Consider the following 26,025-nt stretch of genomic DNA (forward strand, 5'->3'; position numbering starts at 1 on the left):
TAATATCGAACCACACAATGTTGAACATCCCAGGGAAACACATTCCTCAGCCACAACACAAACAACATTACTTTACATCTAAATTAAGTGGGGGGCTTCTACTCCCACACCTCCACACATGGGGACAGTGCCCCCACACCCCGCCTAACTAAATATACCAATTCCGAGATTGCTCAACAGTAGGGAAATAGCAAACTCCAGTGAATGGCCGAGGGAAAAATTTCCCTGCGTTAAATAGGACATGCACCATTTTTTGCTTTCAATATTAAAAGATCGATGTTTAGGTGTTCGATCACCTAAACCTTTGGTCTTCTAATAAAGACCCCCAGTGTCACCTGGGTTGTCTCCACCACCTTTCTCTAACCTAACTCCCAATAAGAGCTTATATTTATTATCACATTCCTCAAACATCTAAATAGCAATGTTATTAGCTAATTCAACTGGATATTTATTAACATCCGTTTGACATTATGCAGTTTTTGAATGACATCATTGTTCCTTGACATCATCCTAGGAATTCTTATACACTGACCTTTTATTAAACTTTTATTTGAAAAAGAATCTGCATGAATTTCTAAACGTGGACTTCTTAAAGATAGTTATGTAAACCCTCACTAGTAAGTTCAATCATAGTGTCCAAATAATTAATTGATTTCTTTTTATAAGTAGATGTGAACTTAAAACAGAAAGCTGTACCATTTTAATATTCCATAAATTTAACAATACTTTTTTCAGACCATTCCCATTAAAAAAATGTCATCTAGAAATCTAACATATACCGAGATTTGTTGAAAAAAGTCAGATTGGATTACAAAGGAATTTTCCCAGGTTAATAAATCTAGGTTACCATAAATGGGGACACACGCTGCCCGCATTGCCATACTTTTAATCTGATTAAACATTTTTCACTTAAAATATACATAGTTACTTTTTAATACCAACATGGTCAGTCCCATAAGAAGATTTATTTGTTCATTACTTAACATGTCAAATGTTACCAAACTATTATGGAACAAAGCTAGTCCTTCTTCCAAGGGTATAGATGGAAATAAATCAACCATGTTGATAGTTAGAAAACCCACTGAAGCAGTAGACAAAGCAAGTGACAATCTCTCCAGGAAGTTCCATGAGTCTTTAAACAAATGAGTGAACTTATTAGAAATAAATGTCAATGTTTTATCCACATAAATAGCAATGTGGTGGGGGTTTGACCCTCCCCCACTGCTACTATTGGTCTACATGGGGGACATTCAAGTTTTTTTTAACTTTTGGGATTCCAACGATAGATGGTATAAAGGGATTATTAACTTTAAGAAAACTGAAATTGAAAGAGGAAATTCTTACTTCCATCAAAAGCTCCTCCAGAGCCAAAACAAGGTTATATAGGTTTATAGGTTAGTACTAGAATAACTGCCCTCATGGGCCATTTTAACCTTAGCCAATTACCCCATGTGAGAATCAGACACTGCAACTTATATTTGAAAGGCAAACACCTTAACTATTATTCCAAACTGCTATATTAATCTAATTTTTTGAGATAGGAATATAAGAGCTACTATCATGAAAAATTTTAAACATGGCAGAAAAATAATCAATATAATCAAATATTACCATCCTACCACCTTTATCTGCTTTCATAATCCAAAGATTTTTATTACCGCTAATTATTTTCCAAAATACATTTCTCCTTCTTTGCCAAAATGTAAAACCTTGAATAATTCTTATTCTTCTGTATTTTATAAAAACCTCTATACATGTATGTTCAAAAGCCTGAATTACTGGATACAAAGGTGGGTTGAACAGACTTTTTTTTTCTTAAAGTCTTCATTATCCACTATGACACATTTCCTTTTCATCTAGAATAACTGCTAAATTTAGTTTTCTTGTGAATAGCTTTAACTCTACTCAAGTGTATATCACATTAAAGCCTTTCGAAGAGATGACTTTCAACCCTTTTTCAAAAATGGAAAAGTGTTCCACTGTAACCAGAACCATACTATAATTGAAAATGTTATACCTATTGAGAGAATGAATAATTCCACCTGGATGCACTTTTATATTTAAATCTTTCCCTTCCTTTTTCCTTTCCCTCATTTCTTTTTGTTTTCCCTCTGTTGAAGAAAATCCAAATTACAATTAAAATGGTTATTATTATGGGTCCTTTCTAATCTCCTTAAAGGGGGAAATTCAACCTCATCTCCTCAAAAACAGTTATATTATTTATTGCATTACCTTACTGCTGATACAACTCTTCCCCCTTCATTCAATCTCTTTCATTACAACTATTTCCAAAATAAAAATAACTTCTATTTTTGTTTTTATTTTTTACTTTTGAAGGGTAAGTATCTTATCGGCATATTGCCTTAAATCCCGGTACAACTTTTTGAATTTTCATTTAAAAATTTTGGCATACTTTTGATCAACTCTCTTAAATATATTCCTATATAAAACCTTGTACTCATCAAACAACAAATTATTTGAAATTTTAACATTTAAGCAATCAACTTCATTTGAAAGTTTATTAATATTAAAACCATTATGTTTTCTTAATTCCATCCGACCCACATCATAACAATCTAATGTGAGGTATATTCCTCATAAAGTCTGCTACTGTAGTCCAGACCATTTGGAAATTTATAAATGCAAAAACCATGTGGAACAATATGCTTTTTAATACTTTCTACTAAGTATAAATTATCAATATGAAAAGTCTTAACTTGTAACAGTTTTGTTTCCAGTTCAAACATACCATCTTTAATATAGGTCAAATAAAAATGTAATTTTTTTTTTCACCAGTTCCCTGATACACATTTTCAAATAGATCCTCTCTTAAGTTATATATATTCAACCAGCTTTTAAAATCATGTATTGAACTATTTTCATTGTTGCGTCCGAACCCTTTATAACTCTAACTAATGTCACTCAGAATACCTTTGTAATTATTATGGCTTGGCCTTTTCCTTCTATTTTTGACCAAACACACAATGAGTTCATTGTACCTTGTTCAACACCATTGAGCAGATGCTTGGAACTAATTCTTTCATCTTGCCATTGATTGAATACATTGCTATGTGGATTAAATGCCAGAGAAAATGCCATTCTACTCATCTCCTGTCTGCGAACTTGCTGACAGGAAACCACACCCTCCTACATCTCCATTCTTAAATAAAGAGCTGACAGAAGGCCCAGACATCACCATAGTACCACTAATCGAGTAGAAGCTGTTTAATGATTGAAAGGGCTGAGAAATCTATTCAACCAATCAGGTGAGTCCACCCTTAACCAGATTAACTTCAGAAGTGAGTTGTGTTAAGCCAAATTGTTGGGTAGGTTTGAAAGAGTATCTTTCCTTGCCATGCAAACAGCTAAAAGTATCTGTATTCCTATCCATTTGAGTGAACATCTCCATCAAGTTTACAACACTAAAGCACTAAAAACACTGAAAACCAATTCTAAAGGCTTTAATGTCACCCAGAAAATCACCAGTAACCAACAAAAAGGTGACAATGGGGTGTATGAATGTGGTGGTAACAAACAGGTAAATCGGAAATGTTCAATATACACTACTTTTATTTGAAAACATAAATTATGCTTTATGTTTTTGAATAACTGTATACTGAATGTTTCTGGTTTACCCATTTGTTACTACAGCATTCATATGCCATGTTGTCATCTTTTTTGGTTCCTCATAATAAAAGAAAACAATTTATTTTGAGTCTCAAAGAATTCAAAATACAGTTATTCGATCTTGTACCTTAAAAATCCATGTGCAACAGTTTCTTTTAAGATTCAATTGACATTACTTTAACAGATAAAGATGCTACAGTTTGCCATCTATTTATTTATCTTATTCAAATTCATTTGCTGGATTGGTGGGATGATCCATAGACCATTTTCAACTACAACTTTGGCAAATTAGATAGAAACAATATACATTTATTACATTCACAATTAAGTATGATATAATTATTTAATGGAAACATTAACATGGAAGATACCCTTAATATGCAGTTGAAGTAAAAAGAAAGAATAGTACAATTCAGATGGATGTAGCATATACAAGAGGAGTGTACAATTGGTAAATACACTTCTATCCAGCATGGACCACTTATTTAAATAGTATACAGTAGAATGTTAATATGGTATGCATGCAATGACTATAATAATCATTAGCTGTGTTTTAATTCCTTTGTTTTACATGCTTCTTATAACTAATCCCATATCAAAAAGGTATATTTGCATTTTTCTTTTTTTTAATGTTTTATTTAATTTTAAAACAAGACAATAATCATTAACACAATTATTAATTATCACGCTTATAAAACTATGTACATATTATTTACAAAGTCTATAACAAAATTCAAAACATTTCTAATATAATTAATGCTTCTCTAATTTGTTTGTGTCTTTCAGCTTTTCCTGGTTAGAGGTCGCCACAGCGGAACTCCAGTCCGCTAATGATTGGTAGTTGATTTTTACATGCCGAGTTACCAGCCCTGATGCACAACCTTCAATGAAGCGCCCATTCACGCATGTCTCCACGCAGAAGACGCTCTAGCTGAGAATTGAACTGGACAGCGTCTTACTGTGAGGCGACAACCCTACTGCAGCACCACCACCTGCTTCTCTAATAAGCTTTGTAATTTTTCCCAAGCTAATAATTTATGTGTCACATTTTTAGTTCTCATTCTTACAGTAAGCATTTCTTTATTACATACTGATGTTGCTAAACAGGTAAATTCATTATTGAATGACGCAGTAGTCTTTGTTTTTCAGTTTTTTGTAATGTTTTTCTAGCTATTGCTAAAATACCCTAATACATGACGTAATAAGTTGTTTTTGAAATTAGTGTTGATGTTCCTTGCCTTCTGGAGTACAGCATTCTAGGCTGCAGAAGTGACTTTTGAAAATACATTTTTGCCAAAGAATATCCTAAAGAAGGTAAGCTGCAGGGTAATGTCACTGTTAGCAAAGGACCAAAGAAGATGCATCATTTAGTTAGACTGAGTAATGAGCCTATTATTGGTCAATAACCTTATATGTTAGACAATTGTTCAGGACTGCAGCACTTGCAGTAACTGGACGTCAATTTGTTTTCTGTAATGTGATGAAATGATCCTACCCTGTCAATCACTAAATTTAATTATAAAACATCTTACAGTCATTAAACAGATGGGCCAAAAGCAACACGCTGGCCAGTAATATCTAAGTAAAATGTTCACATGCTTCCATCTGAAGAAAATGTATTCATACATCCACCAACGTGAAAACTCTTGAATCTTTTGCTTAAAGGTATGCCAACAAATACCTAATATTCCCAGTAGCTAAAATACAGAAAACATGCTCTGTGGTATGTTTTAATTTGGATAGCATTATCCCTTGAGAAATAATATATTTATTACTTGGGTTGATCTTATTAATATATAATTAAGATTCCAAAGCCAGCCTAAATATTAATACCATTAGATATTATTTATAAAAAATTAATTAGCTCTCTGAAACCATTGATCTACGAATAAAAAGAAAAGATTGATTTTCAGTTTAATTACTATACAGAAACATTTCCTCAAATCTGAGATAACACCTTCACCTCTAATTGTTTATTGTAAATAGCACCACATCTATATAATACTTTTCCACAGGGTGGGGTGCTTTGAAGACTGAGTAGCAATGGTAACCTAAACCTATCTCCTATCTACAAACTATTTCCAGTTATCTCAATAATAAAAAGAAAGTTAAGCAGATGAAAAGGGGATTAAAGCTTGATAGTTTTGTTTATTGCTGATATTTGAGAAAAATACAATATTTCAGGGCCAATATGGAGGAAAAGACTCCACAGGAATACTGGTATGCTGGATGATGTCATACTGCATATGGAAAGCACAGAACTTGAACTATCAATTTTCAAGTCTGAAAGTGAACAGCTAAAACTGCAATGTGTAAACAAAAGTTATAAGGACTTAGATGTACAAGTGCGGCAGAAAGAAAGTCAAATTAAAAACTCAGTATGCACTGTTGTCACATTATTAAACTAGTAGGAAAATCTAAAGACTCATTTACTGAGAGCTAAATTCAGAACTGCTGGCTTGCCAGAAGGAAAGGAAGGCCAGAACCCTGTCAAATTTATTGATGACTCCATTAGATTCCAGGTAAACCATGCCATATAATAGTAACATTTTGCAACTTATGCAAAAAATATTGGCTAGTTAAACAAAATTCATGCATGATTTGACTGTGGGTGAAATTATGGTTTGAGATTATCAAGATTATTCTGTGACGGTACATTAGAAATGGACACGATTATTTGCAGCAGTATGGAAGTTAGGATGAGAAGGTGCATTATACACAGCTGACAGGCAGGGGATAGTTTACTGGTGCAGTATGCTTGAACAAGTTCACAGAAATGTTTCCTGTGGACAGTTGTAAAAACTCAGATGAATGTGACAGTATGGATGTACAACTAGTTACAGATTTTAGTAATATTCAGTCACAACAGAAATATTGGTGAGAAGCCAGTTTCCTATGTAAGTAAACAAGTGGTGTGTGGAAGGGGAAGGACCTGGACATGCAGCACATCCTTCAAGGTTGTCTAGAGGGCTGCCAGTGTCAGAGGGCATGAGAGAAAATTGCCCACTTAAAGATTTGGAGGCTAAAAGGAAATATTGGCTGAATCTTGAGGAAGATGTGCATGTGCTAACAACAGAAATAAGAAGCAAAGATATGCATTGCAGAATGATGAAGAAAGTTTCTCCAAAGACATGGGGACTACTACCAGATGGGTGCAAAAGAGGATTAACGTAGACTATGGATAACCACAACAGGTGATATAAAAGCTTCTAAATCTAAGAAGAATGGGACTTTACTGATATGCTAGTTTTGCAATCACTTTTTTTAAATGTCTTTTTATAACTACATGCTGACACAGGTGGAAGTTGTTCTGCTTGATAACACTGGACAAGGTAGTGAGGTAAGATTAGGGGGCCACAAACAGGACAGTCTAATGCTTGGCAGTTGGGAAGTCCTGCTTATGGTGCATTGGCAAGTTAAGATCTTCACAGAGAATCATAGAGTGACTGAATAGCTCACAAGACAGGAAGATCTTGGGAATAGTTCGGCATGGACATTAGCACATTAGGACAATTAAAGATTTCTTTCTTTTTTTTTTTTGTATTTATTTTTGTGCTACAGATCAGAACCACATGAATACAGTTAGTGATGTTAACTGAGACGTGCTCACATCTGAATGCTACTATATTTATTTTTGGTTATGATAGGTGAATACTACAGTTAAAGTAATGGACACGTTTTCATATTGATATGCATACAAGTGTAATGAAATAAGTGAGTGCATTTTTATTACACTAGGTGATGTATTTTTGTATTTTACTACATTCAGGTAGTTGACTTTTGGTCGGACAGGGCAAAAGTCAATGTTTGTTAAATTGTTTTTAATTTGTTCAAGGTATGGAACAATCTTGCACAGGATGAGACTATTAATGCACTTGCCAGGAATTCAAGCAAATACTTCACCAAAGGAGTAAGCAATATGACTTCTTCAATTAAAAATCTTTTACTAAGTTAATGAATCTTGAGATGGTCCCTGGCGAGAAAGTCTGGGTAGGTTTACTGGCCTATGTACAGGGTAACATTTAGTACAAAAATATATTTAATATCTATTTTTGCTTTATACTCTGGAGCATTAATGTACATATTAGTGTTTAGATAGGTTGGTAATGCTTGGGAAATAGATGAGACGCAAAATTAGTTCAATAAGGACTGAACAGACTTCTTTGTTTGGTTCTTAGTGATAGGTATATTTTGCTATAGTGATTAAACACGTGCCAAAATGCTGTAATAATTACAGTGAGAGTGTACACCATAGTTCAGTTAGTACTGTTTTGTAAGTTTTTTGTCTTTCTAATGTAAACAGATACTTGTGATCAGGTGAGATTCTATATTGTTTACTTATTAGACTGGTTACTTTTTTATTGCTCTGGATGACTGTGGGAGGTTAGTGTTACATGAATGACCTATTTGATTTAAGAAAGGGACTTTTGAGGTAATCCAAACAAAATACATTTTGTGAGAAGATGGAAAAATGAGGAATCATCATTCTTAGTAATAGAATTTTGACTGGAGAGATGTAACACAGAAGCTCAACGGGGAATGAAAGTGAAGGTGCAAAAGTATGCTTTTTTGTACTCTATACTGTTTGTACTCTATACACTTATAAAGCTGAGTCTAGTTGGCAAGTATTGATTTGATATATATATATATATATATATATATATATATATATATATATATATATATATACACAGCTATATAGATATATAGATATATATAGATATATGAATTTGAAGTAGAAAGAGAGTACTGTGAGCAAAAAATCAAAGGATAGAAGAGGATAGTGTTTTTGGGCATAGAGTAGGTAAAGTAGTGATAGTGATAGGGCATAGAGTAGATAAAGCAGTGGTAGTGGTAGGGATTAATTGGTACATGAAAAATGTTATGTGATTGGTAGATAAGGAGTGGTAATAGGAGGATATAAAGTATTAGTTGCATTAGATAGCAAGGGTATTATCTATTGTAACCATGGCAATGAACAGTTGTACTCCCTATTTAGAGGACAACATAGTTTTACAGGCACGTGCTAGGCTAATTGCCCTTGAGGACCCTTTTAAGCCTAGCTGTTTGGCCTTTCAATGGTGAGAATCAAACCCTGCACCTTGCATCTATGAGGTAAACACTTTCCCTGGGATTCATGAAGCTTGCGCCAGGTGCAGGCGTAGCGTTGGTGTTCTAACACCAAATATGACCACTGAACAATACAGGTATGAGCTGTTTCCACATGCACTACCTGTGTCCGCTATGCCCCCACAATTCCCTGGCCCTGCATGCTAATTACCCTATGTGCAGCAGTGTAGCATGAAAATGAAGGTATGTAGTGATTCAGGAAGTGGTGCAGGCATAGTGTAAGCATGCAGAAATGTAAACTGTAAAAAATTGTTTACATTTTTGCAAACATAAAATTGAAGCCATGACAGCTGACCAAACACATGTATTATATTGTTAATATATGCCAATGGCTAAATATATAGCCACTGGCATAAAAAAAAAACGTACAAAATATAAAATGAACATTTAATATATATAGTCGCACTATCAGGATGTGGAAGTGCAGGGTAGCGGTGCGCACATGTGATCGCAAGGAATATATAAAAATATAGAATAAAACTGCAATAAAACACATATCATGATTTCCACATAATAGTCAATGGCAGGCATGCTACACCATACTATGGTGCAAGGGTTGCTAAAGGGGCAGTGATAGTGTTATGCACAGTAGCTAGGAATTAGTAGGCAATGCCATGCAAATGAGAGGAGTAATAGTGAATCACAGATTCCCCACTGGTGTAAGGATACATCTCACAGCATAGCGTTATAACACTGAAGTGTGCCCTTGAGATAAAGATGACATCAAGAGAGGGGTGTGTCACCATTGCTGTAAGCACATTGGAGCATTGCTAAACTGGTTTACCCCTAGCTAGGCAAAGCTGCAGGATGGGGTGTATTGAACTGGCCATAGCTATGCCTAGCTAAGAGTACACAAGGTAACTGAGTATGCATGTGAATGGAGATGAAAACGAGTGTAAACCCAGTGAATGGGTATGGGCGGCTTGCACTGCAGCTGAAACAGGAAGGATATAGGAAAAAAATAAGGAAATGCTGTAGCAGTGAAATTGGAGTACAAATGACTAATTAGCACCTAGGAGCCTACAGTGGGCCATTGACAACAGCTAAAAAGGCTGCAAGCAGATACCTGCAGAACAGGAAAGGGGAGTGGCTGTACTGCAAAGAAAACAGTAAAGTGTCAAAGCAGAACAAAGCCGATTTGCAGTATATCAGCTACAAGGCACATTTTGCCATGACTGAGTAGGAAAAGTACAAAACAAGAAAGACGGCAGGTGGATGCATGCCTGATAATGAGAGGGGATCCAGGTTTAAAAGTGAATTAAATGGCAACAGATTAATCAAGACAGGCAAGTAGAGCTCCACAGTAAAGGCCCCACACTTGCAGTACTCATTGCAAAACTAATAATTAAGACACGCTGCAGCTGGAATAGCTCAAAAAACACCCACTGACATCAGCAGCATGCACTGCACAATACTATAAAGAGTGAAAGCATTTCACACACATTTGTGTATTCCCATACACTCTGCACCAGTGGTGTATAAAGACGGGGAATGTTTGGTATGTACATGTTAGGGGTGGCCATAGCTTTGATCCACCATCAAGTGTTGGAGACTGAAGGTGGTGTGGAGGATGATGCACACGACCACCTCAGGCACCAGAGGAGGAGGAGAGTGTTCAGACTCAGGGTACCTACCAGGGGCTACATGATCTTGAAATAGTAGAGCATTACAAGGTAGACAGGAACATCCTACAGCAACTTGTGGAGCTGTGCCGGCCATGCCTCAGGGACAGAACAATTAGAAGGGAACCCATCCCAGTGGATACGAAGGTATGTGTAAGCCTGAGAATACTAGCTAAAGGTACCTTTCAAAGACAAACCGGGGATATCATGGGGATCTCGCAGGCATCAGCATTCAGGGTACTACACCAGTTCCTGGATGCCATGTTACCACATGCCAATGAGCACATATACTTCCCCCGAATGCAGGAGGAGTTGGCCAGCAATATGCGTCTCTTTGACCATGTGGCAGAATACCCGGAGGTACTGGGTACAATAGGCTGCATGCACATACACATCAAGTCACCACGCAGTGAGCAGGGTAGATGCTACATTAACCACAAAGGATACCCCTCCATCAACTGCTAGGTCATCTGCAATGCACAGGGCATTATCATGGATGTGTGTGCTGGCAGCCCTGGAAGCTATCACGACTCCCACATCTGGCATGCCTCACAGCTGTATCAGTTATTTGACAAGGGGGACATCCCAAATGGCCACCTGGTGGAGGATGCTGGCTATACACTGAAACTGTGGATGATGACTCCCATCAGAAATGCACACACACCCATGCAGGAACACCATAATGAGGCACACGCACAAACCAGAATCATCATAGAGCGTGTGTTTAGGATGCTGAAATCACGGTTCTGTTGCTTGGACATATCTGGTGGAGCCTTGCAGTATTCTCCAGGCACATGCGCCCACAATTTCACAGCGTGTGCCATGCTGAACAGTATGGTCCTGCAGATACAGCTGCAGCAGGGACAGAATGGTGAAGGCCTTCATAGCCCACCACCAAATGCCAAGGGCCCCACAGGCACAGAGGTGCTCAGACCACTAACACCCTGAGCTAGCCCCAGTAGGCAGATGGAGGCATGCCCAGTATGCCCATGCCTTGGCAAAGAGGGAATGTATAGCACACACACTGACAATGTAGGCACCTAGGGACTGACACCTCTCTTCACCTGCACACACAGTAACTATGAATGGCACACACACAGGACTACCTGTACATTTTCATGTATAGGCAGTCTACTGTGTGCATCCAACATAGGCAGCCCTCAACTATTGCACACACAACTGCTACTGGCACAACGCAAGTCAACAACTGAACAGTACATTAAGCTATCAGCATATGCAGACACTGTATGTATAGATTCATAGGTAGGTACTTGGCCAAATGTCATAGGCCATTAATAAGCCCAGCCAAAATGGGTCAGCTTTTGCCACCTCATTGATTCATTAACTGTCTTTCTGTGGAGCAGAGCCAATGGCGGGATCGCTGGGGTGCATCTTCTGTTCCCCATCCACTCTTCAAGGTTTCTCTTGCAGAGTGTTAGTGAGGGGCTCTGTATAAAGTAGTTAGGGATATTGTTCCAAAGTATGGGGGGTGTCTGAAACATGAATCTGTCCCTTAAGCATCTTTCAGTTATTGCTGTGGCAAGATTCAGCTCACTACAGTGTGTGGCTCACTGTGACATGGATTCCTATAGGTGGAGCATATCCGTCAAGCCTGAGTTCCACATAGCTGTGTTGGCCAGGAGATCATCTGTGGGTAAACGCGATGCCACTTAGTAAATCAGGAGTTTATTCAGTCTGGCTGCATAGGCCATATGTCGGAGGCCAGAATTCCCCTTGGTGAGGTACATTCATGGACCTCCCAGCTGTTGAAAGTGTCTTCTGAGGTACATCCCACATGGGTTATTATACCCTATGATGGGACTGATGAGTGATGAGTAAAGGGGCACTATAACCCCAGTATGTCTAGATGGGAATCCTTTAGTAATCAGATGGCCTACATAGAAGGATGTCCTAACTACTGTGGAGATATGATTGCCAGAGGGGAGATCACAATCTATCCTAGTCCCCAGATACCCCATTACCTCATCCGTATTAAAGTGGCTGCCACTTATGTGTTAATATGTGGGTGCTTAATATTCCACAATGGAATGACCATGCAGTTATTGGCACTTCACTGCAGGCCGTGATGTTGACACCCTGTGACATTCTCTGTGAGGCCCCCTGAGGGATGTCTGTGCCAGCTGGACTATCAATCATGTCTCCCAGTTCACAGTCATTGCCAAACATTGTCTGCCATAGTCCACATATGTTTGCCTGTACCTCTGAGACATACATGACAAACAGTAGGGCTCCCAGGACTGAGTCCTGTGGGACACCAGTCATGACTGGTCAAGAGTTGGACCTGGAGACCGCTAGTCATACCATGTGGGTTCTGTTTGTAAGCTCGTTGGCAACCGAACCTGTAATGTATGGGTGTATGTACAGGCTGGTGTGTTTATCAATAATACCTGAGTAGGGCATGGTGTCAAAAGCCTTGGTGAGGTCCAGGTAGAATGTGTGAACCACCTCCCCCATCATCTAACATCTTGGTGACTGTATGTAAGATGTCAAACAGGTTCAGTAGGCATGAACTGCACTCAACCAACCTGACCTGGGTTGGGTCACATGTTTGGAGGTTACCGATGTCTTTGTTAATGTGCCATGAGGATACGAACCATACCATTGCAGACCATGCTAGTCAGGCATATGGGGTGGTAGTTACCATGGTCAGTTGTGATTCCACCTTGATGGAGTGGAATAACCGTTGTCACTCACCATTGTATGGGCATGTAGCCTGTGGAGAGACTGAGGTTGGAAAGCTTAATTAGGTGGGGGGAGGTCAGCTGGTCTTGTACAATTTGCATGATGCAGTCTGGGACAACATCTGCCTTCATTGATGCTGTGTTCTGCTGTTAGAGAGGGCCATTTCCACCTGTGTGTCTCTGATGTGTGGGATACTGTACCTTTCGGGTAATGTTTTGGGCTCTTTAAGGGGTGAAGCATGCACTGAATGTATTTGCAAGGATGTTGGCGATATCGGTAAAGTCAGCATATTTTGTGCTATATTTCACCGGCACAGTGCAAATCTGTGTGTCACCACTTAGATCCTTGACATAGCCAAAGAAGGCTTTATTGTTTTCTTTCAAATCCTTGCATATTCTCCTGCTGATGTTAGCCTTGGATGATGTCATGAGGGACCTACGTATCATACTAATAGAGGTCACGGATGTCTGACTTTTGTGGAATTTGCTATTTGTCTAGAACACTGTCCTACTTCTATAGTATAGCCTGTTTATTGCAGAGGTCCACCAGACTGATGTCCTTGTCTAAGAGGAGTGAGTCTTGGTTTACCAGTGATGGTACGATCCATACATCCATGTAGATGCTTATAGACTGCATTTGTAAATCTGCCTGTATCTTGAGCAGTGTTTCTGCTTAGCGTGGGGGCTATGAACCCCCCCCCATCACTAGCAGTGTAAATTTAGCTGTAGGAAAGGTATACACTGTGGTATCAGTGGGTGGGGGAGATGCTTGGGTGTGGAAAGAGTGAATAGTGCATGGTCATATCTAACCAGTGACTGGTTAACCTCTGCTGCAGTGCACCTGTTGCCCATGTTGGTGATGACCACTTCTAGTAGTTTCCACCCCTCTTTAGGGAGGTTACCACCTGATACAGGGCATATGAGGTGATAAATTCCAGGAAACACTGTGCCTGGAAGTGAGTACTAGAGTATGTTTCCCAGTTAATGGTATGGTAGTTGACATCGACCAATGCTAGAGTGTGCGTTAGGGCTGTCATGTTCTCCACTGTCTCCAGGTAGGTGGACTGGTGGTCCTGGGTCTTGGAGGGTGATCCGTAGCAGGCCACAGTTTACATTGCAGTTGTGGCTGATGATACCTGCACATGGATGATCTCAGAGGTATCATGCTCCCTCACTAACCTGGAGGTGTAGGTAACCCTGATAAATATGGATACAGCCCCTCCATGCCTGTGTCAGTCCATGTTCTGTGGCTGAAATGTGTGGTATGGGTTGTAGTCTGGTAGTGCTGGTGTGCTCTCAGGAGCCATAAGACAGATCTCAGTTACTGCACAGATATTGATGTTGTCCATCCTGAGGAGTGCTGTGAGTGCATGCATGTTGTGATCACAACCCCTGGCATTGAGTAGCATAACCCACATTGAAGCTGCTATTCTACCATTTACGGAGCTGGTATTCACCTTTGAGACTCTCCTAAATAAGGCACCATCGGAGCGCCAATAGCCTTGGCCAGTATTCCAAAGCCTAAGGCTGACACATATGCTGGTATGGTATCGTTGCATGCATGTTCCCCATCTGTGCTTGCTTCTCATCTCTCCTGTAGGTAACCTACTGGTAAGCAATAGAAAGCTTTAAACTTATACAAGTCTTCTAGCTTCCAAGATAGGCTTTTGGAGTGACTAAGTATCAGTGTTCTGTATGTTCTTGCTGTACTTAACTGTTTCCTGACTACATGGTGATTTCTCACTGTATATTGTGATCTGAAGGTCTGTTTATTCACATATTATGGCTGTGATGGCCTGCACTTTAGAGGTTCACAGATAGCCTACTACCTATTTGCCCAAGGACAATTAGAAGCATAGCTACAGTTTGTTGGCTTTCTCCGCACCATTGATGAAATAACTAAGCCTCTGTCAAGCATAGTCAATGAAGGAATTCCAGGCAGAGTTGCTGGAAACTGTTGAAGACTGGGGTTGTAGAGGGTGATAGGGGCACTTAGTGATCTAAAGAGGGCATGTTAATGTGACATTTCAACACCATTCAATTCCCCCAACAGGTCTCAGAGCTATCAAACTGGACAGGCTCCCCCACCCCCTGGCTGTATGGTTCTGGGACACATGATCCCAGAGGTGTATATTCTGTTACCCATTCACACAACAAGGTTTCCTTTGAAGTGTGTCAGTGAGGGGCTATACCTAATGTAGTTAGGAATGTAATGTATTGTCTCAAAGTACATTTGTTATATGTTGTTATTTCAAGAGTACGTGAAGTTCAGTGAGTTTGGAGGCCTCCGCCCTTCGCTTAGCCTAGCTTACAAATAGAAATCATCTAAATAGGAAATAGGCGGAAGCAATGTTAATGTCAACAGTGCAATGGTAACAGCATCTGCACAGTATCTGTGCATTAGAGGTTCCAATCCCGATAAAGGCAGAGATGTTTATCATATTTAAAAATATACCTTAACCACAGCTTGCATATATAGGTAGTAATCGTCTGTATAATAAAGATTCGAAACACCCATATAAACCCATGTGTGCTGGAGAGTACAGTCAACAGAGAATGTAATGTTATGTCAGCACATAGTGAGATGTTACTTCACTGACATGTACATATCTTGAATAGTTAGCGGATGTGGCCATGTTTGCGCACACAGGTTATACGTTACAAAGTTTGTTTAACAGCAGCTATAATGTCACACAAACACTTTTAAACATGCTTACAACTGTTTAAATGAGCCTTATTCTGGAGTAAGCATTTGGAAAGCATCACAGGTGTTGAACCCTGGACCTTGCACACCACAGTCATGGGACTTACCACTAAGCCATCTGAGGTGTATACATGTTTCACAGTCTTGAGACTACACCTTATATCACTATAATGATCGCAAATGGGGCAGTCACTTTGTGTACATATGTACAGTGCATTGTAATGTACTGTAGTTTGTGAACCAACACATTCCAGTCTACATATGTATTACTGTTACAAATTAATACAATATATATATATATATATATATATATATATATATATATATATATATACATGTCAGTGATGTCTGCATATATATATATATATATATATATATATATATATATATATATATATATGTCTGCACACATGTCACACACACACACACATATATATATATATATATATATATATATATATATATATATATATATATATATATATATATATATATATATATATATATATACATTATACAGTAACATCAATAGTCATATATATATATATATATCATAAAATCTATGAACACACTTCATGACACAGAAGCACTCCAAAGGAATTGGAGTGTACACAAAACACATGCAGCTCTGGTATTATAACAGTTAATATTAACCTAATTCACCATAGAAGGGGTGGTTGTTGTGTATGTGAAGATTGGGGTGGGGGAGGAATGATGGGTAATGCAATCATGCATCAAGGAGAGCCTGGGTCATATTTCCAATAAGTGAACTGGAGGGGTATACATGGAATATGGGGACAATATAAAAAGGACACAAAACAAGAACCTTTCTCATTCATAATGCACCTTGTCATGTCACATTGCAACACCTAATTTCAGAAACATATGAACATTAACATGTATCAGACATATATACACCAACTGTCACATTTGTTTTCAGTAGTGAGGAATGCCTGTAGTAAGATGTATATTCTAAACACCATAACATTTGTACATGTCTCAGATGCCTTAGTGGTAAAGTGAGTGACTGTGGTGTACATGGTTCCAGGTTCAAGGGCTGTTAAGTTATTTTGAGGGCCAGAATAAGGGCTGTTGGATGCAGGTGGATTAAGGCACTCTTAAGCAGTTGTAAGCGGGTTTCCATGGGTTTGTGCCATGGTAAGCGGCGCTGAAACATGCTAAACGGAGAAGCACTTCACAGGTTTAACCTTTGCTTAACATCATGCAGACCACGGGCAAACCTGCTTACAACCACGTAAATGTGCGTTATTCACACTTTCCCTACCAGTGCCTACTCTGAGAGGTAAAATAATAACACCTTCCAGGATTAGAACCCTCAACTATGTACTCTATCCTCAGAGTAACCTAACTCTAAGCTACCTGGGATGTACCTATCCCAGTTGTGTATGCACACAGGTTAAAACACAAAAGGGAGGAATGTGTTGAAATAGGACAACCCGCCATGTACCCAATTAAAGGTGTATGCTCATATATATATATATATATATATATATATATATATATATATATATATATATATATATATATATATATATATATATATATAGAGAGAGAGAGAGAGAGAGATACATAGAGACATGTCAATATATACAGGTCTACATATATATGTAGACATATAGAGAGGTTAAAAACATCTACACATTTATGGAGGTACAGATAAACGTATACATAAATATGCATAAATATATATTTATATATATATATATATATATATATATATATATATATATATATATATATATATATATACACACACATACATACATACATGTCTGTAGACAGCATCCAAAGTGTTCATATCTGAATATAACATGGACCATAGCAATCACACATTCTGCCCCCTCCAAACAATATGAACATAACATATGAAGAGTATATGTCAATACACTATTACAAATAGGTTCTATGGAAACAGTCACCAACACAACTGCAATGCCTGCAAATATCCATGACAGAAATACACAGACAGCTTTCATTTTGCAAAACTTTATTACATTCTGATGTATTGCCAAAAGAATTAAAGGACTAACAGTACCTGCATGCTATACAGGAAGCATTTAACAGTGCCTTAATGAATCAGCCTGAAATTACCATAGTATTAGTCCACTAAGGGATAGGTGTTCACATAGGGAAAGGACACCCACACACATATAAACGTTGTATAAAAGGGGTTCCTACACACCTGCATGTGCTATGTACACCCACCAACATCTACCCCACAACCAAAATAATTACATCACTACATACTGTCCTACCATAACCAATTATTCAACTACTGTACAACATCTGCTGAAACCTTAAGATACCTGGACACAGACACACTAATGTGGCCCTATGTGAAATAGTTGCTGTTATACAATTGAACAGCTGCTGATGTAACAGGGTTTGTATGAACTAATCCCATTTCAGAGGGTTGAAAGGTTCGTACACCAGGAAGTGTTACTGAGTACTGTTTATCAGCACATTATGATACACAGTAACACAAAACTAAATATGTCTGGTATGCACACTGTAAACCCCCTAGCATTATATGCATAGCTACACAGCCTTGAGCTGGTCAAACAAGCTGGCCAGACTGAAACATATGCAGAAGTATGAGGTACAGAAAAACCCTGTACAAGTAGCAATGTTCAGAAATATAACAGCAGCACTCACATTTAGACCAAATCCTCCAGGCATTACACACAATATATTACTGTTCGTCTCCATACAGCTGTTGCAATAGATTCCAAACAACACTTCCACGCTGTCTTCCTCACAAGTAAGGCAAAGGGACAATGCCCAAGTGGAGTACTAAATTATACTCCACTGTAGCCATGGTATTGGCTAAGGCAGTAGCAGCGCAGCTGATGTGCATGTGATTAGCTACTTAGGAACACTGATTGGTTATGGGGATAGCACATGTTACTGATCAGTAACTATAAAAGGATGCCTTGTCACACATTCAAACCATCTGTATCTACCTGTCGGACAGTACAAAACACTGAAAGATGAACTGAAAATGAGTATTATACTAGTCAATAACACCTTTAATTACTAAGAAGGTATGTATAACATGTAGTATGTCTGTGTATGTAGTACCTGTTCTGTAAGAATTATGGTGTAATCAATGCATATAATGGAAATAGCTATCTTGTAGAGATGTATTGTTGAGCAGTAGTAATGCTTGTAGTATTCTATGTGTGTATTGCTGTAGGTCACAAGGCAAACTCCGCATACACCACAAGGGATGATATGGGCTTGGAACCCACCAATTCACTTCCAGCCACTGTCAGTGTCAGGATTGGTCCAACAAGTATGTGCTATAACAGGGGATAGTATATGTCGACATATTGTAAAAGTCGACATATGTATGGGTGTATAAGTAAGATGAACATGTTAAAGGTTGGCTTACCATGCAAATATGGTGTGCTTTGTGGGATATTGTGCCAGTAACTGTGTAATGTACAGTATTTTAGGCAGATCTGTATTCTATTCTACATAGCACTTCTGTTATGTTATGCAAACAGTAGTTATCGCAATTGGCAATTACAATACTCCATAACAGGATACATATAATTTGTATTCATCTGGCAGTTTAGCAGCATGATAACAAAGATAATTGGAACAGCCAGGTAACTATCCATGCACATAATACATGTAATATCCACCTCTCTAGTGTCATTTGCAAGCAATAAGAGCTGTCCATGTGTACATTATGCAAATGTGTAGTGACCCTTGTTACAGAGCTGGACCTCTCTGGTATCATTTGCAAGCAATAACAGCTGTGCATGTGTACATGTTATGCAAATGTGCAGTGACCCTTGTTTGCAAGCAATAGCAGCTGTGCAAGTGACCCTTGTTACAGGACTGGACCTCGCTAGTATCGTTTGCAAGCAATAACAGCTGTGCATTTGTACATGTTATGCAAATGCGTAGTGACCCTTGTTACATGGCTGGACCTTTCTAGTATCATTTGCAAGCAATAAAAGCTGTGGATGCGTACATGTTATGCAAATGTGTAGTGACCCTTGTTACAGGGTTGGACCTCTCTAGTATCATTTGCAAGCAATAAGAGCTGTGCATGTGTACATGTTATGCAAATGTGTAGTGACTCTTGTTGCAGGGCTGGATCTCTCTAGTATTGTTTGCAAGCAATAAGAGCTGTGCATCCTTACATGTTATGCAAATGTGCAGTGACCCTTGTTACAGGGCTGGACCTCTCTAGTATCATTTGCAAGCACTAAGAGCTGTGCATGTGCACATGTTATGCAAATGTGTAGTGACCCTTGTTACATGGCAGTGCCTCTCTAGTATCATTTGCAAGCAATAACAGCTGTGCAAGTGTACATGTTATGCAAATGTATAGTGAGCCTTGTTACAGGGCTGGGCCAAATGTCTATGTGCACACCTACATAGAGTGGATATTGAGAGTAGAGACACACTGGTTGAACTATCAGGTTTGTGTAGCCCAACCTCTCATTGCCAACCTTGCAGCCACTTGCACATACTGTATGTAAGGTAGTGCACAGTACTGGTAATGAAACAGGTTGCATATCTTCTTTAACTCCAGTGTAACATCTGCAGTAGGAGTGTAAGATGTAGGAGACAGCTGACCATGTATAATAGCCACTTCATAGGTGATGGCTAACACTATCTGATTATATCCTAATCATGTTGATAGTGGCATCAGAGTCTATTGATACATGACTCTGTTTGGAGAGTGGGTGTCTGTGCCCAACAGTGCTCATTGTCCTGGTGGATATGTGAGTATATACCCAGAGAAGGAAACAGACCTGTAGACACTTGCATCATCTCTAATCAACTAACAGGATGTGATGTGCTCCTCAGATGAGGATTGCTGCTAAAGGTAGCTACAATGTTTCCATAATAGCCAGTGTTGTCACATCCATAACAGAAATATTTACATGTGAGCATCACTGTCTAAAACATCTTCATAAGCAATACGTAAACTAAATACAGTACTTGGTACTTGTAGTACTGAATGCTCATACAGGCATGTCCACTAGTCAGCTACTGGTGTTTACTAATGTCAGCTTTGTGTATGTGGCCATCCTGGGGGAATGTAATATCTATGCCATGTAAACTGCCAAACCCACCTAAAACCATGCCCCACACATTGTTGGGGATGCAGCTACAGGGGTAAGCTGGAAGGCAGCCCAGTCTACAGCCATGAATGGACTGGACAGTCATGAGGTGTAGGTTAACACATGTATCTCATCAACACAACCAACACATACCCTTACCAGAACACAGTAAGGACACCCACACACACTACCAGAAATCACACACTTTCACAGATACTTCTAAATATCTGGCCAAACAAGTGACCTCCCAAGCTAAAAGAGACAGACTCAGAAATACAAAAAGCTGTATGACATAGTTTGCATAATTGTGCCACATCTCAGAACACATGGCTGGAATCATGCCCAACAGTACTCATTTGTGAATGCAAACTCTAGCACTATGTTACACACCTACCTATACGAGGGCATACATACTGTCAGCTGCCTGTCTGCCATGATTAGCCACATATCCATACACTCAGACCACCTTTTGAACTATACACATGGCTCTGGCATATTCCATGTTGTTGTGCAGGACTTGTGATGCAGTAGCCTGGACTTCATGGAAACACATGTAGGAACTGCCAGGTCTTGTAGCCCATGCAGGTATGTCCCAAGGCCTGGGTAGCATTCTGCCATTAGCCAGAATGATACTGCAGTCCAGGGACAATAAGACTGTATTCCACAATTGTCTAGTGTTGTGGTGCAAGTCAAAGGGTGTCTAGTATCTGTCTGCCTGGGATAACATGGTTGACAGACCATGATGCTTTGCCAGACAGGGCCTGCATCTGTCACCCCTGGGAATCAGGATACTGCCTAGGTCTCATGCTTCCCCTATAGTGCCTTCGTTATGCACAATTCAAGTGAAGGTCCACTGCTGTTACAGGAACAGCCAAGCAATAAACTGCAGGTCTCGCTACATAATGACACATGTCAGAAACATTATATGGACACACATAGTTAAATCCCTAACATGGAGAACATAACTGTGCAGTGGCTGAGACATATTTCAATCCTCTGGTAAGCACACCTGCATGACCATGTTATAACACATACCTCACCTCTTGCCCATTATCCTTTATTGGAACACACGGGCTGCAGGTGTGTCCATATTCCTGAAGGATATATTTACCCCCACGCTAGTTGCACTTGCATAACTTCAGATGCATTATGCTGAGCAACTACCTTTGTGCCAAAGTGGAATTCAAATTGCACCTTGCGCCAGATCACCCACCATGCTGTGGATTTCCCAACTGTCATAATGTGCTGTAATGGAGAAGATTAGGTCTGAGACAGAACCATAATAATGGCTACTCTCAAATATTCTATTATGAACTGGGAAGACTCCTCATGTACCAACACCTGCGCTCAATGCATGTTGGATTCCATTGACCCCAATGGCCTGGATCACAGTAGTCACACAAACAGGGCTAACAGTATGCTACACATAGTCAATCTCCAATGACAATGTTATGTTTCCTAAGAGCAGAGTGGTGACTGTCATGGCACCCATGCAGATGGACAATGCATGTGCAAATGCTGAATCCTACACAAATGAACCTTAAGCAGTCACATACGTGCAGTGACTGTGCCATTGAAACAGAACCAGGATTCAACCAAACACAAACAAGAAGGCAAACTGGTGGTGCCATGCTTTAAACTGTGCCACATAAGGTAGTAACTGTTTCAAGAGTGAAAACACATGAGTGTAGGTGATCCCTGGTCAGCCTCAGTAAGATGCAGATACACCATATAAAACCACACAAAGCTACTGTGAAACTAATCAGCCACATATTATGGGGCCAAGCACAGAGTATTCAATAGCTGTGTCATTAATCGTAATGACAATGACAAGACCTGCCATGCTGCACAGCACTATGGCATGGGAAGTACTGCACCTACAGAAATAGCACCTGTTCATCAAGATAGGGTCTTGGGGAACCTAAACTCATTCCCACCTCCCCCCCAACAGATACACTTAGTAATATATCTATGTACACTACAGGGCCCCTGTAATAATGAATATGCAGGTGTAAGCTGCACTCTCTAAATCCATACATACAGCTTTCATGGGACCTGTAATCATCCCAGGGTGTATCCTACATAAATGTAAGAACAATCAGCTATCCGCATACACATCATGTTCAATCATAGTTCCATGTCAGGATGTATACACACTGAATGGTACACATCAACAGTTATCACACCCCACAAAGGGGGAGACACCATTGATAATGGGAAATAGTGCACAACTACCCAGCTGAATCTGATCTGTAAGGCCATGCACATTGATCCACGTATTTGATGTACTCAGTACAGATGTAGATGACAGTAGGGATGATTCACACTGCATAACATGACCTTGCCAGGTCGTAGGACATTATCACCCATACTGTGTTCCAGCTACACTCAGTAAGCTAGGTTTCTATTCCTATGTCACAGGAGTGGTTGGCAACTGGACCGCTGGCAGAACCAACATTACAGAAGGTGTCTGACTAATACACGCACATCAAACCAGTGCCAGCTACAGTAATACAGGGTTCATTCCTGGTACTCCCCCTCTTTGTTATCTATACCACACAGACTAACACAGAAGGCATTATCATATTGATGTTTGCAAATTACTATGAAATAGGAGCAATAGTTGACTCAATGTGTGCTGCGTTCCACATACAGAAGGGCCTTAGTGTGCCAGATGTGTGATGTGTGACGTATGGCCACAATCTGACAGCTAAGTATTGCATTGTCATCCCCTATGTTACAAACCCTGTACCCATGAACTACCACCTAGGCAGCGGTCAACATAATGGCAACTGAGTGTATGGGATGCAGCTGTACAGTACTCTTTTCTTTGATAGTTACTTCATCACACCAGACAGGTACCTAATCATGACAGGGTGCCATCCAGGAATATAGAGATAAATGCTCAGCCAAACTCAACATCCATGTGACCCATAATAGATCACATATTTCTTTAAGGGCTGCTGCCCACATGTCGATGGCCTACACTGCCCTTCCCAGTCCGTAGCTGCACTATGTAGCATGCAGCCTACCCTGAATAAACCCATGTCCAACCCAGAGGTGTTGGACATGCTACACTTAACACATCCTGATCCCAAATGAACACATACTTTATGGACATCCACCTTTCTAGTACAAGGATAACAATGCACCTGACAGATCTCTGTCCCATACACTTAACATACTCTTGCCATACTATGCATCCCTGTCCAGCAAAGCTGCACAGCCCCCCTCTCTGTGACATGGTGTGATGACCGTATGCCAAATATATGAGTAACCCTGTGGATCAGTTCGGTGGCACTGCTTGAACTGGCCACTAAAACCTACCTGTCTGTTGCCTACAGCTAGGTAACCTATCTGCCTAGGCTCATAAATGACCCAGGGCATATAGCCTACTAGATCATTATGACCATACATGCTATAGTTGATATCCAACCCTGCAAATACCATCAGGCTAGCTATTGTCCCATGTGTTACACATGTGCAACACAGGCAATACATGGCAGGATGCTACACAGCTGTACAGTGCCATGTAGATGTATATGGCAAAACACATACATGCTTGCAAGTCTGCAGGGTCACAGGTCATGTCCCTAACAGCTATGTATAACTATATATGTGACATATACACAGCATTAAGGTTGATTGCATTAATGTGAACACATTCAGGCATGTGCTGATAGGTAAAAACACCAGTTCAGGCAAATAGACATGCCCAAGTCAAGACAACATCCACATGGAGTATGAGCAGTATATCATCACATGACACACACATATATGATGATAAAATCACATCACCAGTAAGTGTCAAATGTGTGACTTATACATGTCAGTGGTGTTAGTGTCATGTATATTTGCAAAGACTTATTTGTAATCTTAATAAATGTGATGCACATGTATGTTCAGCTGTACTTCTGTACTTCACTGTGAGTTACTGTAACCTGTCTCCATCATTATGTCTTCCAGGTATGCCACATAGCAGGCTGCCAGCATGCAGCCACTTGGAGGTTGAGGTCCTCATCCCATATCTCCTCAACAACAAGACAACACTCTTCAACCATGTGCCACAGGATGCACAGCAGCAGGATGCCCTATGGGAGGAACTCTGCTGGAGGGTAAATTATGTTGGCGGTAACAATCGAACCTATCAGCAGGTGCACTGACACTGCACTGATCTCATAAGATGGGTGAAACAGCGTGCTAATGCAATCGCCAGGGAACAAGGTGCAACAGGTGGGGGTGCACTCACCCAGCCCCCACTCACATTTACTGAGGAGCTACTGGCCAACCTGGGGACACCTGCAGACCTCCATCCAGAAACTTTAGCTAGTATTGTAGATGTGGGTGTCTCTCAACCACCGAGCCTGGAGTTGCCTGGTAAGTTAGTACTGCACATATAACACAACTATATTTCACATAGTTACATGTGTTACTGTACAATATGTAATGTAACATCATATGCAAGGCATTGTGCACACATGCCACATACTATAGTCCGCTACTCTATGTATACTCCATAGTATAGTGTATTGTACTGGCTTATGTGCTAACATGGACACTGCACCCTGTACTATCACACAGGTGTGGATAATGATCTCACTGCTGTGACACTCCTTTTTAGGCACCTCTGACATTGTGCAGTGACAGCAGCCTGTGACAGGTGAGATTGTTATTACTGACCAGGCTTGATAATGCATGGATCATATTAATTGCATGCTATCTGCAATAACACACGTACACATAATGTATGGTGGTCCTGTTAATAGACACTGGTCAGACCTGCAATGCAGGTACTACATATCAGCATTACACATGTTGGGAATATGAACAGTACTGTACAGAGAGCATATGTGTACACACACTCTAAATGTGTTGGAGCTGGAGTACGACCGTCCCACAGGATACACCCTTGTGGATTATACCCTTACTATGAATGTCATACAATATCATGTGCTATCTGACATGACCATGACATGTAGTGGGCTGACTGCAACACTGCTCAATTATCCTGCAAAACATGATGTCTCACATCCCATACATACCACCCTTCATCTGCATAACCCTGTCCTCAGTGGAGCATATGACATCTATGGGTGTATGTCATATGGGATAATACTGACATGTGAAATAAG

Source organism: Protopterus annectens, chromosome 5.part0 (genome assembly GCF_019279795.1).
Source record: "Protopterus annectens isolate FY-2018-M chromosome 5.part0, PAN1.0, whole genome shotgun sequence".
Taxonomy (NCBI): domain Eukaryota; kingdom Metazoa; phylum Chordata; order Ceratodontiformes; family Protopteridae; genus Protopterus; species Protopterus annectens.